The sequence below is a fragment of the Alosa alosa genome, chromosome 7 (genome assembly GCF_017589495.1).
Source record: "Alosa alosa isolate M-15738 ecotype Scorff River chromosome 7, AALO_Geno_1.1, whole genome shotgun sequence".
NCBI classification, from domain to species: domain Eukaryota; kingdom Metazoa; phylum Chordata; class Actinopteri; order Clupeiformes; family Clupeidae; genus Alosa; species Alosa alosa.
In genome coordinates this window covers 3,973,694-3,989,443 of record NC_063195.1, presented here as the reverse complement: position 1 = coordinate 3,989,443, position 15,750 = coordinate 3,973,694, and the positions used below count along the sequence as shown (strand labels likewise).

The 15,750-nt window shown below is 41.0% G+C and overlaps 2 protein-coding genes and 1 long non-coding RNA gene across 10 annotated transcripts in view; 1 reads left to right on the top strand and 2 right to left on the bottom strand.

Moving 5' to 3' along the window:
* LOC125297247 (NACHT, LRR and PYD domains-containing protein 12-like) overlaps positions 1 to 15,750 on the bottom strand; it is a gene marked incomplete in the record, with an annotated part of 868,465 nt that overhangs the window by 397,781 nt on the left and 454,934 nt on the right.
* The window catches only part of LOC125297245 (NACHT, LRR and PYD domains-containing protein 12-like), a 666,703-nt gene that overhangs the window by 336,919 nt on the left and 314,034 nt on the right, over positions 1 to 15,750 (top strand). The gene's annotated exons all lie outside the window — the stretch shown is intronic.
* On the bottom strand, positions 175 to 3,850 carry LOC125297460. The gene is made up of 3 exons (XR_007194051.1): positions 3,699 to 3,850; positions 2,357 to 2,464; positions 175 to 410 (listed from the first exon to the last, which is right to left on the bottom strand). It is a non-coding gene; the product is annotated as an uncharacterized LOC125297460 (long non-coding RNA).

Sequence of the window (15,750 nt, the reverse complement as noted above, 5' to 3'; positions counted from 1 at the left end):
TGCAGCCCGCCTCTGCAGCCGACTAGCACTGTCCCACTGTGTGTTCACAAGGGTTACGATGCACAGCCTGCACACACACACACAATACACAACAATGCAAATACATACTTGAGAATAACATCTCCCATATATTGTTTCACATTCTAATACAGACATGACCACAACTGTGGAGTTTACCTCATCAAAGCGCACCTCCATTGCAGGCACTCCTTCAAAGGGAGTAAAGCTGTAAGCACCACTGCTCAAATTAACTCTGCCACCAAACCACATACTTAGAATACCCCCCTGTGCATTTAATGAACAGACAGTACAGAATCTGTGCTTACCAAAATTAATCTTGAGGAATCAGTAGATGTGGAATGACAGAATCCTCAGGAAGGGTAGCACATCCGCAGGAGATGGTAGGTCTACTAAAAGTAAATGAAAGAAGTTTGAATTCACTAATAAGAAGAGTAGATCCGCTGATCTCGTTGAGGCTTGGTTTCAACCCGTGACGCCTTCCTCTTGACTTGTCTTGCCCCACAATCCCTTTTGACACTGGATTGAGGGGGTGTTTTGGAAAAAGACATTGTACATAACAGTTAGACCAAGACCAGGAAACAGAACAGAACAGAACAGATGTATAACAAATGAACAATGACAATCAAATATATGGACAAGGAATTTTATGGATAAATAGCATATAGAGCCATGCAGAGCTGTAAACAGAAAAGTTGTTAAACTCAAATTGTAGTAAAGACCACAGGTCAACACCCTCTATGGCCTGTAGCCTATACTAGCCTTTTGTGAGAAGGCAGAACTGAATAGTTCACTCTGGCAGCACAAAACTCACAAAAGGGGCTAGGTCATCTTACTAATGTTAGATTTGACTACCGCTAGCAACAATGCTAAGTCAACTACCTACAATCACGCCAGGTTTAACTAGGTATATTAGCCATTTAACCTCCAAATGAAGTTGAAGAATTCAACTTTTCAATGAAGAAAAACATATTTCCATTGATTGCCTCTATTACCTAGCTAACCAAGATAGATACAATGCTTACTAGCAAGTGGATTCTATATGGCTAGCATAATGATAATTGAGCTCATGTTCAAAATAGGAATTCAACAAGCAACGACCAAAAAAAAAAAAAAAAAACATGAGCAGGTATGAATAAACAGGCAAACCTCCAAAGTAATGCATGTAAACAAACCATAAACGAGATATTTTGCATCTACTCACACACCGAGCAGAGGTTTCTTTTATCAATATGGGCAGCAAGTTGGCAGTGTCGCAAAATAATGACATCAGGAAGAACTTTTTCACATTTTCAAAGTTTAAGTAGCTAGACTTTCGCCACGAAGGGATATTTAATGATGTTATAAAAGGCTATTTAAAATCTTTTTTATATTGATCAGTCCTCCAACTAAACAAATTCTGGATATATTAGTGGCTCTCAATTTTAAAAAGAAAATAAAACATATTCAAACAAAAACGGATTTTTTTTATGTATTACAAACGTAAACCTTTAGCATCGTGACCAAAAGGTTACCTAATTATCAAATTTTAAGTACTGCTATCAAACGGAATTTTCATTAATTAGCCTACACCAAACCATTATTTATTTTAACGAAACTTATTTATGAAATAAAAAAATGATTTCGACAGGTGGCCGTGCGTGGCCATGTTGCTTGAGTGAGCGGACATGTAGGCTACTGCGCATGTGTCACTAGCTGATTTTATGATGAATTCATACAATTGGTATTAGTGTTATGCATCTAATTTTTTACACGCATTGCTTGTGAGATCGGGTTGCACACACCGATAGGAACACTTCTGGGGAGACAGTGGGGACAGAGGCTGGTGTGTGTGTGTGTGTGTGTGTGTGCATCTGCTGTATGTGTGTGTGTATGTAAGTATCCCGTGAGGGAAATTTGGTCTCTGCATTTATCCCAATCCGTGAATTAGTGAAACACACTCAGCACACAGTGAACACACAGTGAGGTGAAGCACACACTAATCCCGGCGCAGTGAGCTGCCTGCTACAGCGGCGCTCGGGGAGCAGTGAGGGGTTAGGTGCCTTGCTCAACGGCACTTCAGCCATGGATGTGGGCATGGGAGAGCACTTCCCCCGCCCACATTTTTCCTACTGGGTCAGGAATCGAACTGGCAACCCTTCGGTTACAAGCCCTAACCAGTAGGCCACGGCTGCCCCAAAATGTGTGAGTGTGTGTGTGTGTGTGAGTGTGGGTGTGGGTGTGAGTGTGTGAGAGTGTGTGTGTGTGTGTGTGTGTCTGCTGTATGTGTGTGTGTTATTCAAAAACCTACAGCCTCTTATCTTGATATTATATTTCCAGTAAGGAAGACACATCTCACCATCTTCTTCTTGTACGCAAGTTTCCATGCGTCTCCAGAACCCTCCTCATATCTTCCACATCATCCACTCTTCTGAGAAATGACTTCTGCCTTCATCTCCTCCTCTCCCTCAACCACACACACACATACACACACTCACATGAATGTGTTATTCACAACACAGATTTGCAGTGATTTCAGAGGTAACCAATACTGTATGATAATTAGTATGGATTTCAGAGGTAACCAATACTGTATGATAATTAGTAGGTATATAACCAATACTGTATGATCATTAGTTTGTGTACTGGGCCCTGGGGAGTGAGGAATGCTGAACTGCAGTTATTGCTCAAACACGAAACACGCCTAAGTACTTTTAGGATTGGACTATTTGAACATCTTTATTGTGTGTTATACTGTTATGTTGCGTGTGTGGTGTGTAGCGTGATCACACCTCCTGTAGGGCCGGTGTGTAGTGTGTGTGTGTGTGTGTGTTTGTTTGTGTGTATTGTGATACCATGAGAGGCTACACGGCTCTCAGTGGGACAGTTCAGCAGTGCAAGGACACAATGGTATAATACAAGGAAGATTTTTAATAAAGTTCTTGGAAATTAACAAAAAGGTATGCCAAGTTCAAAAGGGTAACTAAGTGTAGCGCCCCCTAGCGTGTCTGGCTATTAGTGTGGAGTGCGCTCCCCGAATTCCTATGTGGTGAGAGATCTCTCTCTCTAAGCTTAATTAATGCTTTAAAGTACTTCCCTAATTATTATTTGTTTGTTAGCATTTACAGCTATTTTAATACCTACCCTAATGGTAGCTGGCAACCTAATGTAAATATCAATACAGTGTCTTTTAGCTTAAGTTAAAAGAAAAGCACTAAAGGTCTGCAGCTATCTCACTTAGTTAACTAAACATTAACTTTTTAAATGGCTATCAATACAATAAGTGCAATAAGCATCAACTGAAATGTCACTTCTCAATCAGCATTTAACACTTTTACTTTAAACCAGGCTAATTTTAACTCAATAATATTATCTTACCTTAAGGATCAAAATCATAAAGATCATAAACCCAATGTAATGCAAGTCTTCAACAAAAATACGTTTAAACTATTTACTGAAAAAACATAGTGCGCACATAGTTAAAACATAAGTGCAATTCAAAAAACACAGTTCAATCCAATGGCTACTTATGCAAACACCACATTAAATCACATACAGTTAAAGCTAAGCCGGCAAATAGAATGAATACCCAGACAGTCATAGGAGGGAGGACACGCAGGCCTGTATCGTGGCTTGGGAGCGTAGAGACCTCAAACAAAATGGTCGCTTGGCGCCACTGCGCAGCAAACAAAGAAACTCACTGCTGCAGTAGTGCTGGTCGTTGTCGTTGTCCACGCCGCGGCAACGCGGTGCTGGCGATGCGGGTGGTTGAAGACGTCTTCCAACAGCTTAGCAGGGGATGGTTCTGGAGATAAGTGCTTCTTCAGACGATGCACAAAAGGGCAACCGAGCAGGCTACTCGGCTGGCAAAGTCTTTGTAGCTAGATCGCGGCTGACTAGCCGTCCACTCTTTCTCCTCGTTGAGAACTCTAAACCGAAGTTCTTCAAAACCATAAACTATTACACTGCAAACTTATCCAAATGTATGTAACTCACTTTTGTGTAGTATGCAGGTACATTTACTATCACACTTATTAACTTGGTGTTTTACCAATTTCTAAGGTGGCAGTACACAGCGCAGTTCTCACTCGTGTCTCTTTTCCCCGGCCCCTTCTCCTCCCGTTCATCTTCCTCCTTCCTCGTGACCTCTAACCCTGACTCTGATTGATCTTTCTTCCAGGTAAGTCATTTTTAATTAACTTAATTTTTTAGTACATGTAAACATTTTTAACACATTCTTAACAACATGAAATGCATTATAAAGAAAATAACCAAAATGAAAATAGTAGTTTTAGGAAATAGCCTAAATTCCCATAGGGCTACATAAGGATACGGTTGATCTGTTGATTCAACAGTCAAAACTTAAACAATGTCTCTTCAAACATGAAATCATAGTCCCATTCCCGCAGGTAAATATCTTCTTTGGAAAGCGGTCTTCAGCCTTACTTTAGTCAGCGCCGCAGCCCGTGGCCAATCCAGCGGTAAGTATTCCAGTCTTCAGGTACTTCACATGGAAAGTGCCACTTCGACGGTCTGTAGTTCCTCTGAGAGCACAACTTGGAGCTTGTTTCCCAAACCCCACTCTGACACCAACTGTGTCTCTGGGCCTTAAAAAGCCCTTCAGCTCATCAGGCCCTGATCGGTCTCAGGTGTGTTGGGATATCGTGTGTTTGAGGGGTGGAGTTTCCAACTCCACCAGCAGATGGAGCCAAAGCTGTCCGTGACTGCAGCCATCTCAGGGGAATGTAGCGCCCCTCCAGAACGCAGCCTCTCGTGACATCACAGTATGTGTGTGTGTGTGTGTGTGTGTGTATGTGTGTGTGTGTTTGTGTGTGTGTGTGTGTGTGTGTGTGTTTGTGTGTGTGTGAGAGTGTGTGTGTGTGTGTGTGTGTGTGTGTGTGTGTCCGTCCACAAACCGCTCTGTAACTTCCTCTATTCTCTGGTGGCATTAAAGGAACTCCGGTGGATTTCAACACGTAGCTCTGTTGTTTGTGGTCACGGACTGCTGTCAGTAGCTAGAAAAACAAACACACACACATACACACACACACACACACACACACACACATACACACACACACACACACACACACATATACACAGACACACACACAGACACACACACACACATATATACAACCCATCAGAGGTGCTCCTTTCTGGGCACACATATACACACATATATGCAGTCGTGTTGCGGGACCGTTTGCCTTTAGGAAACACGCACAACACATTCCCGTTCCCGTAAAATCAAGTTCCAGTAACGGAATCGAGCCTTTTGCCCAACGGAGGGCCAACTGGCCTTTGCCCCTGAAATGGTGAAAGTCCAATTCTGCATTAGATTGTAATGACACCATGATCAGACTGTTGCCCCTGAAATGGTGAAAGTCCAAACCTGCATTAGATTGTAATGACACCATGATCAGACTGTTGCCCCTGAAATGGTGAAAGTCCAAACCTGCATTAGATTGTAATGACACCATGATCAGACTGTTGCCCCTGAAATGGTGAAAGTCCAAACCTGCATTAAATTGTAATGACACCATGATCAGACTGTTGCCCCTGAAATGGTGAAAGTCCAATTCTGCATTAGATTGTAATGACACCATGATCAGACTGTTGCCCCTGAAATGGTGAAAGTCCAAACCTGCATTTGATTGTAATGACACCATGATCAGACTGTTGCCCACATCACAAGTATTACAGTTTTTTTCTTAAGTGAACCTTTCACATAATCTTGATTCATTATTAGACATTACTATATTAGTATACTGTAGTACTATAAACACACACACACACACACACAAATACATACAGTAGCGGACACACAAAAAACACACTTAACTTTTTAAATCCAATGAAGCTGTGAGAGGTGCTCTAAGCAATGTTACGCTGTTTCTAAACTAAAACGTTTTTTTTTTGTCACATACAGAAAACGTCTCATCACAATCCGCTAGCTGCCAGTGCCCAGAATACACTGTAAAACATGCTATCTCTGTAGGCAGCCCAGGCTTCAAAAACTGCAACAAAAACAGCTTCTTAACCGCAAGACAAGGCTTAAACCACACTCGAGTTTGCACTGAGTTATGCTACTGCTCGAGTTTGCACCTGAAACTACACTGAGTTAGGCTCCTGCTGGAGTTTGCACCTGAAACTACACTTGAGTTATGCTCCCACTCGAGTTTGCACCTGAAACTACACTTGAGTTATGCTCCCACTCGAGTTTGCACCTGAAACAGAATGGGGCAGGTTTCACACATGCTTTTACACTGCAAAAACTGCTTATCTAACAAAATCTAACCAAGTGTTATTAATCTTATATCAAGATAAAAAAAAACTAGTTGGTATTGTTTTCAGTATAAAGAGACTTACCTAGTGGTTTCTTGTGAAATCATTTGACTTAATTTTTTTTTAAAAATTGACTTATTTTAAAACATCTCATCTTGTCTGCCAGTGTGTTAAGCAAATTTGTCCTAAAAACAAGCAAATTTGTCTTGATAAGACTCCTTAAAATAAGTTAAAGTCTTCTTAAATTAAGTCAAAATGATCTTTTGAGAGGGCGCTAGGTAAGTCTTTTCATACTAAAAACTAGATTTTAGATGTAAAATTAGATTTTTTAATCTTAATATAAGATCAATAACACTTGGTTAGAATTCATTTTTTGCAGTGTTGTAGAACTGCTTTCAATGGCCGGACTGTGTAGCTCGGTTTAGCAAGCTAACCCTTTTGCCTTAACATCACATACTCGTAAGTTGCATCTGAATTTATTCTCACATGAATGCACATTCCCTACAATGGCCGTGGGAATAATATTAACAAGTAATGTGTACCAGTTGGTTATGTTACACTGACGATATAAAGTTAGCCAGTTAGCAACCTAATGATGCTACCATTGAATATAGCTTCCAGAGAAATTTGTCGTCAACATTGGGCAATCGAGGGTGAATTAAGTTGTTAGCATACACTGGGCAGTTACTGTAAGTAAACACAATTCCTTCAAATTATTGTGTTCAGAAACAAGCAGAACTCCACCTGAATGTAAAACGAATGTATAAAGTCTAACGGTTAGCTAGTTCGCCCATTGAGTTCCATTGTGTGAGGTTAGCATGCTTTCCCCCTCGTGGGGGGCGGTAACCTTTCCGAACGTCTTAACCGACTGTATCTATAGGCCGCCATAGCACCATAGGCCGTATAGCCTTACATCACAACTGAGCCTGCACTGGTCCAACAAGGGTTGAGTTCTCACGCATGCTCATGGGGTAACTAAGCAACAGTGGAGACTGTTGCCGACATCAGAGTGGTGTCAGGCCTATCTTGCTATATAGTAATTAATCACTATGGACATCAGAGTGATGTCAGGCCTATCTTGCTATATAGTTATAGTAATTAATCACTATGGACATCAGAGTGGTATCAGGCCTATCTTGCTATATAGTTATAGTAATTAATCACTATGGACATCAGCAGGGCTTTTGAAAACGAAATTATTTTTTAAACGTTCCGTTCCGAACGGTTCAGGTAGGCCTATGTTTAACGTTTTCGTTCTTGCATGCGTTCCGCCACCAACATATCGGTCCTGAACCGGTTCGGAACGCAAAATATCGTTCGTTCTTAAAGTTCCGGAAGTGTTTGGCGGGCCTATTAAGTCTATTTTTGTGGACTTTACCTTAGAATAGACGTAGGCTACTCATTATTTACCCTTGATTTAGCCTATACTGTAGCTAATGCCCAAAAATAATAAATCACAGGCGGCATCCAAAAACATTCAGATGGGCTATCCATCCCATAGCCTACAGACTTACTGTAGGCCTAACCTATGCCTATAAATAATTTGTTTATCAAAAATATTTCTGGATACGTGCTAAACTCCTTACCTGGTTGTAGCCTAAGTTTTATCCATATGGAGATCTTCAAAGACTTGCGCTATAATTCCAACCCTGTTTATAAACGAACCTGTCTGTTGCTGACAAGGCCTATCTCAAATTTCCCGTTTAACTCTTCTACATAGAATAGGCTATAATTACGCAAACATTTTAAATCCCGACTTTAAGGCGTGGACAGGCAAAATAGGCTATTACGCATAGGCTACAAACAAATTCCAAATCAGTTTCAGTAGCCTACGCTACAAGCTGGCCTAAGATCCGAAGTGGCAGACGGATAGGTTACATTACAACAGCAAGACAAAATATACACATTTGGACCAAAGTTCCATTTATTCGTTTTTGTTTTTTTTTCAAACTGCAGAAATCAAATTATTAGGCTGTTATATAGAGAAAAAAAACGCTATTAACCGTTTCGTGGATTTCAGAATAACGTTTCTGTTCCGGAACAGTTGAAGACCATTTTGTTTTCGTTTCCGTTTCCGCTCCTCGTAAAATTCCGTAAAATTCCGTTCGTTTTCGGTTTTCGTTATCGTTCCTTGAACCGGTTCGGAGCCCTGGATGTCAGGTCTATCTTGCTATATAGTTATAGTAATTAATCACTATGGACATCAGAGTAGTGTCAGGCCTATCTTGCTATAGTAATTAATCACTATGGACATCAGAGTGATGTCAGGCCTATCTTGCCATATAGTAATTAATCACTATGGACATCAGAGTGGTGTCAGGCCTATCTTGCCATATAGTAGTTAATCACTATGGACATCAGAGTGATGTCAGGCCTATCTTGCCATATAGTAATTAATCACTATGGACATCAGAGTGGTGTCAGGCCTATCTTGCCATATAGTAATTAATCACTATGGACATCAGAGTGATGTCAGGCCTGTCTTGCTATATAGTTATAGTAATTAATCACTATGGACATAAGAGTGGTGTCATGCCTATCTTGCTATATAGTAATTAATCACTATGGACATCAGAGTGATGTCAGGCCTATCTTGCTATATAGTTATAGTAATTAATCACTATGGACATCAGAGTGGTGTCAGGCCTATCTTGCTATATAGTTATAGTAATCACTCATCAGAGTGATGTCAGGCCTATCTTGCTATATAGCTATAGTAATTAATCATCAGAGTGGTGTCAGGCCTATCCAAGGGGCCCTCCCATTTCAACTCTGATGATGTTTCTCCCCATAAAGGACTAGGAGAAAAAAAAAAAAATTGTGTGTGAATCACCTTTACAGCTATAAATCCTCAGTGTTAGGGTCTGGGCTGCTTGCTTTTGATGCTTGCTGTACATATCCCCTTACAAAAAATAACTCCATTTTTTTTGTAGTACAATTCAGTTATACTACAGTAGGCTACAGTGCAGTAGCCTAGTATTTTCATGTCCAAAATACTCAATTTCTGTTAAGTACAGTATGCAGTACAATGCAGTTTTTTGTGTCCAAAATACTGCATTCCCTGCATAAGAACAGCAAATATTACCTCCAAAACGGAAAACTCAGAAACCTGCAGTTTGACACTTGAAGTACAGTAATGCAGTTATTTATGACCGCCGCGCAGCGAAGCGAAGGTTTAGTCAGATTCTTTTTTTCTTTTTCTTTTTTTTCTTTTTCGCATGCCCAATTTTCCGTCAATGATTCCCGGGACACTGAAAGACCGGGGTACACGAAACTTGGTGGGCATGTAACCCCACATGGATAGCATGGAACCATCGTTTTTCGTTTTGATCTGTAGTCCCCCCGCTGGAATGGACCCCCCGAAAGGAGGGTAGGGCAGACACAGTTTTCTGTGAATATCTCGAAAACCGTAAGGTTTAGGAGGACCAATTTTTTTTTATTGTATGTTGATCTCAAGGGGCCATGTCAACCCATTCCATAACCACTCATTTCATGTATAGTGCCACCTAGTTAAACACAAAAAAGTAAAAAATGAGGTGTTGTAATTGAAGGTATCTGTGACCTAACATTGTCAAAACTGCACGAAATTGGAAGTGTAGGATCATTATGACACCCTCTGTATGCACGCCAAGTTTTGTGGAATTCCGTTCATGGGGGCCACACAATGAATTAATTTATGTTACTATACACCAACTGGCCTGTAGGTGGCCAGAGACAGTTTTCTGTGAATATCTCGAGAACCGTAGGGCCTAGGAGGTCCACCTTTTTATGTATGTTGGTCTTAAGGGGCATGTCAACCCATCCCATTACCACTTATTTCATGTATAGCGCCACCTAGTTAAAAATTAAAAAGCAAAAAATTAGGTGTTTTCATCACAATATCTCTGGCTGACAAGGTCAAAACTGCACGAAATTAAAAGTGTAGGATCATTATGACACCCTCCGAATGCATGCCAAGTTTTGTGTACTTTCGTTCATGGGGGCCTTACAATAAAATAATTTATGTGTACATTTAGTGTACACCAACAAGGATTCCCGGACACTGAAAGACCGGGTACACAAAAACTTGGTGGGCATGTACCCCACATGGATAGCATGGAACCGTCATTCTTCGTTTTGATCTGTAGCCCCCGCTGGACTGGACCCCCGAAGGAGGGGTAGGGCAGACACAGTTCTCTGTGAATATCTTGAGCACTGTAGGGCCTAGGATGACCAATTTTTCCCTTATGTTTTGCCTCCAGGGGTCATGTTAACCCATTCCATGTGCACACATGTGCATAAACAGATACACACGCACACACATACATTTTACAGTAATCATATCATTATGACACATACTCACACAGTAGACATATGTATGCATGCACATGCACAAACACACATACATGAGGCAAACACACAAAAACACCACACACACACCCACCCACACACATAAACATAAATTTGTACACGCACACATGCACACAATTCAAGAATTTTTCCGTCATCTACTCCCTGAATTTTTGGTCATTGATACCGGGACACCGAACCACCGGGTACATGAAATTTGGTGGGTATGTAGCCCCACTAGACTTTTATGGAAAAATTTTATTTCGTCCCCTGGGGACCACCACCACCTACCACCTACCCCCGTGTATTAATCGCCCTGTCTTCAGTTAAGATGTTCAGAAATGCACCAAATTTTATGTGTATGGACATTCTCTGGGGGTATGCCAAGTTTCGTAGAATTTCATCCATGGGGGGGTCTAAAAAAATTAGGTTATGTGTACATTTAGTGACTGCCCAGATAGCAATTTCCTTTGGCCCGGATCCGCATAAAAGCCTTTAGATCCGCCTGTAGCGGACATACGGTATCTGACTGTGGGCCAGGTCTACTCCTGATACAGGTTTCAGCTCTGCTAGCAATGCTGTTTTATCACCGATTTACAGATTTGTCCCAGGTCCAATTTCCGCAACTCAACTGGAAGTCAGGAGATGCGTTTCAAATACAAAACACTGATTTGGCCCAAACCTGTGATACGGATATGAGCCGAAGGACCGTTTTTTCACAGCAGACCCAGGTGGTAATGATATTAATTAAGGTAAATTGCTAAATTAAGCAGACCCAGGTGGTAATGATATCAATTAAGCTAAATTGACTGTCCTTTCCCTACTTCATTGTCAACTGGCTGCTAAAGAAAGGTATTTTGGAATGGCACAAATTTAGAAACCATGGGGGTGCACTATGTTCCCATGGCCACTTCATTTCTACAGTAAGGCTGGAAAAGAAGATATAGTTGGCTCAATATTGATCATATGTTTGTTTCATTATTTTTATTATTACCTAGCAGTGGTAAAAGTAGTCAATTGTTGTTTGTGTCAGATCTAATAGTGCTATGAAACAACCCCATATTCTTGCCACGCATGCAGAAGTCCAAGCAGTAATGTTAATCAAGGATCTTTGGTTTGCTCACTATCAATCTTTTGACATGATTTGCCAGCCCAACTTTTCAAGGTAGTATCTGCTTTTTATCTCTGTTCCCAGATAGCAATTTCCTTTGGGCCGGATCCACATAAAAGCCATTAGATCCGCCTGTAGCGGACATCTGATTATATCTGACTGTGGGCCAGGTCTGCTCCTGATACAGGTTTCAGCTCTGCTGGCAATGCTGTTTTATCACCGGTTTACAGATTTGTCCCAGGTCCAATTTCGCGAACTCAACTGGAAGTCAGGAGATGCGTTTAAAATACAAAACACCGATTTGGCCCAAACCTGTGATAATGGATATGAGCCGAAAGACCATTTGTTCACAGCAGACCCAGGTGGTAATGATATTAATTAAAATTGCTAAATTGCTGATTCTGATATCTAAATTGACCTTTCCCTTACTTCATTGTCAACTGGCTGCTAAAGAAAAAAAAGCTATTTTGAATGGCACAAATTTAGAAACCATGGGGTGCACTATGTTCCCATGGCCACTTCATTTCTACAGTAAGGCTGGAAAAGAAGATATAGTTGGCTCAATATTGATCATATGCTCGTTTCATTATTTTTATTATTACCTAGCAGTGGTAAAAGTAGTCAATTGTTGTTTGTGTCAGATCAAACAGTGCTATGAAACAACCCCATATTCTTGCCAATGCATGCAGAAGTCCAAGCAGTAACGTTAATCAAGGATCTTTGGTTTGCTCACTGTCAATCTTGACATGATTTTGCCAGCCTGGACTAGGACAGCCCAACTTTTCAAGGTAGGCTCTGCTTTTCTGCTTTTTATCTCTGTTGGTTTTATTCAGAGACAACAATAAGCAAACGACCGATTGATAACTTTACTGTAAGGTTATACTATTATTTTCCAGCAATATAGGCTAGGCTACTAGCTTAGCTTGAGCAAAACAGCCATCACAATAACTAGCCTATTTTGGTACAGCTAACGCCAACAGGATCGCTGATGATAAAAAAACGAGTGTAATTTTGACTTAACCTATTTTCAAAAAGGAAGAAATGGCTCATGTTTATTTTTTGTTTCAGATTGACCATGGAGATGACTTAAACTTTGTCTGGGATTGCACTTCTACAGCCAGGTTGTTGAATAAAAAAAATAATAAGACACTTATGTGTAAAGTACTTGTGTTTGTAGCCTAGCTTATGTTTATCAGTTGAGCCGTTGGGAAAACGTTCACGAACTTTAGCCTGGGTGAACCTATAACGAACCTGTTAGCAAATGTGTAGCAAACAGATTTTCAGGATAATTAGCCCTAATTACCAATCACATTTCACATGTCAAATAAAGCCGGCTGATGTCTGATAAACGGGTCCGTACCACACACAATAAGCGGACCCGTATTGCATATGATAAACAGATCTGGAACACGTCAGTAACACAGACTACCATACGGAACTGGGCCAGTCTTAGCCCTTATTGGTACCAGATCCGTCAAACGGATCCAGACCAATTTTGGACCGATGTGCGTTTGAAGCGGATCAGGTCCATTATGCAGATCCGTGCCGGACGTTGTGGTAGGTGTGGCCCAGTTCCGTCCCAGTGTATGTTTGCTATCTGGGTGTACACTCATTGGCCTGTAAATGGCGGTGCACACATATACACATGCACACACACAGGCACCCACATACTATCGGTATTAGAACGGCCGATACATAATTACAAATTCAGTAGAATTAAAAGAAAGCCAAAATAAATATTCATCATCATCATCATGGCTGCATTTTCAGTATTGGCGAGAAGTAGTCGTTTGTCCACTAGATGGCGATCGTTGCAGTGAGGCGTAATTTTGTTGGAAGTTAAAAGTGGGTTGGAAAAAACAATGGACGCTTCCCTACAAGGACTGTAATTTGCCGCGCAGCTTAACATCTAATAAGGATAGGGCGATGTTCACATGAAGTGTAATTCCCATTTCTTCTTGAAGCCTAAATAAATCTGAGGATGTTTATCGGACATGCTTGGTTTTTACTGCAGGTCCGTTAATCTTATAATATCAATAAGGACCTAGGTAATGTTACCGTTAGCGTTGGTTGAGTGATGGAGGCATTTGATTGATTGCATTTGTAGAAAACTATAAATGCGGTTATACCAAGCAAATTGATAGCCATTTATTGCACGTGCTACAAAATCATTCTGTGCAATGGAAGATTTACCAACGTTACACCGGTCTGATACAGTTTTGCTATACATGCGTGAGACTGAGACGCCTGTTTATTTTGTTTTAAGTGCGTGCAGGGTGTGAGAGGGAATCGATGTGCTTTTGATTACAGCTTGGTAGTTGTAGTCTGTGAAATTAAAAGCACGTGTGTGTGAAGTATCCAAACAATGACACCTTCATTTCATTATGGCTGCTTTAGCAACACACCTTAAGCTACTGTGTAGTGGGTCCCATTTAGAAGTGGCTACTTCATTCGCGCTTTCCTTGACTCATGGAGCTGCGTGAATGTTATTACAACTTTTCGCCACGATATGACAGTTTAAGTCATATAATCCTACCTGTAGCTTAGGGAAGCTAACAGCTTTCTATTAGGATCTAGTTTGTTAGTTACCGTTTTGTCATAACTCCCTGATGCATTTTTGCATTTAGAATAGCCAGAGCGTGTATATCTCAATCGGAAAATTAAACAATATCGGGTGCCTATGGACTAGGCTGGGTGAACCCAGCCTGATCTGCCTGCTATTTATTTTTTGATTTCTTAAAAGATTGAGCTTGGTCTGATGAAAGCCAGACTAGCCATGGACATCAGTTAAACAATGCAAGGGAACACGAATCAGCCTATATTTGCACGAACAATAACGGACAAAAAGCTCTTCAAATTTGGCCCGTTAAAATGTGTATGAACAGTCTAGCGGATGCATTTCATCAAGGCCCATTTGGACATGTCAGTTATTTGCACCACTGGTTAGATGTAAAACAGCATTTCATTTCAGACTAGGCTACTGTTACTTAATTTGTGCATTAACAATAACGTTTCAGACTACTGTTACTTAATTTGTGCATTGACAATAAAGTATTACATGAACTAAAGATGACTAAAATCTTATGTAGAAGAAGAAACATTCACAAAAATCCATCCATCCAAAAATGACCTTTGTTTTTGATAGCTGTTGAAAACGGCATGGAACTACAGAGATGTTTTGTTTATAAATACATATAAATAAATAAATAAATAAATAACATTATGCTGATACCTTTTGCTTTTCCCAAATACAATGTAGCCTACAGGTGTAAGTGACCTTTCATCAATCCAGTTGCAATGGATGAACTGTGATGAACTGCCCTACTTGTGATTGTTTAGAGATTTTAAAGGTTTTATAACAATGCTACATCTTCTTTGGCTATTCTACAATCTATTCACCTTTTCAGCACCAGTAGGCTACTTTCTGTGCAGCCCGCACACACACACTCAGGCATGCCAAACAAGCATACACAAAAGTTTCAAGAGTGGGGATGGAGTAAAATATGGAGACAAATTGAAGTGTATTTTGATTTATTTTTCGTGAGCGGATGTACAGGACTGGTGGCCGGTCATATTTTGTATCGCTATGCGGTACATCTAGTTTTTGTAAGGGTCTGGTTGTGCCAGTCGCCTACCGGCTGACTGTTCTTCACCTGTGTGTCTGTAGTACTCTAGGCCTAGGCTACTGGCTGACTGTTCCTCACCTGTGTCTGTAGTACTCTAGGCCTAGGCTACTGGCTGACTGTTCATCACCTGTGTGTCTGTAGTGCTCTAGGCCTAGGCTACTGGCTGACTGTTCATCACCTGTGTCTGTAGTGCTCTAGGCCTAGGCTACTGGCTGACTGTTCCTCACCTGTGTCTGTAGTGCTCTAGGCCTAGGCTACTGGCTGACTGTTCATCACCTGTGTCTGTAGTGCTCTAGGCCTAGGCTACTGGCTGACTGTTCCTCACCTGTGTCTGTAGTGCTCTAGGCCTAGGCTACTGGCTGACTGTTCATCACCTGTGTGTCTGTAGTGCTCTAGGCC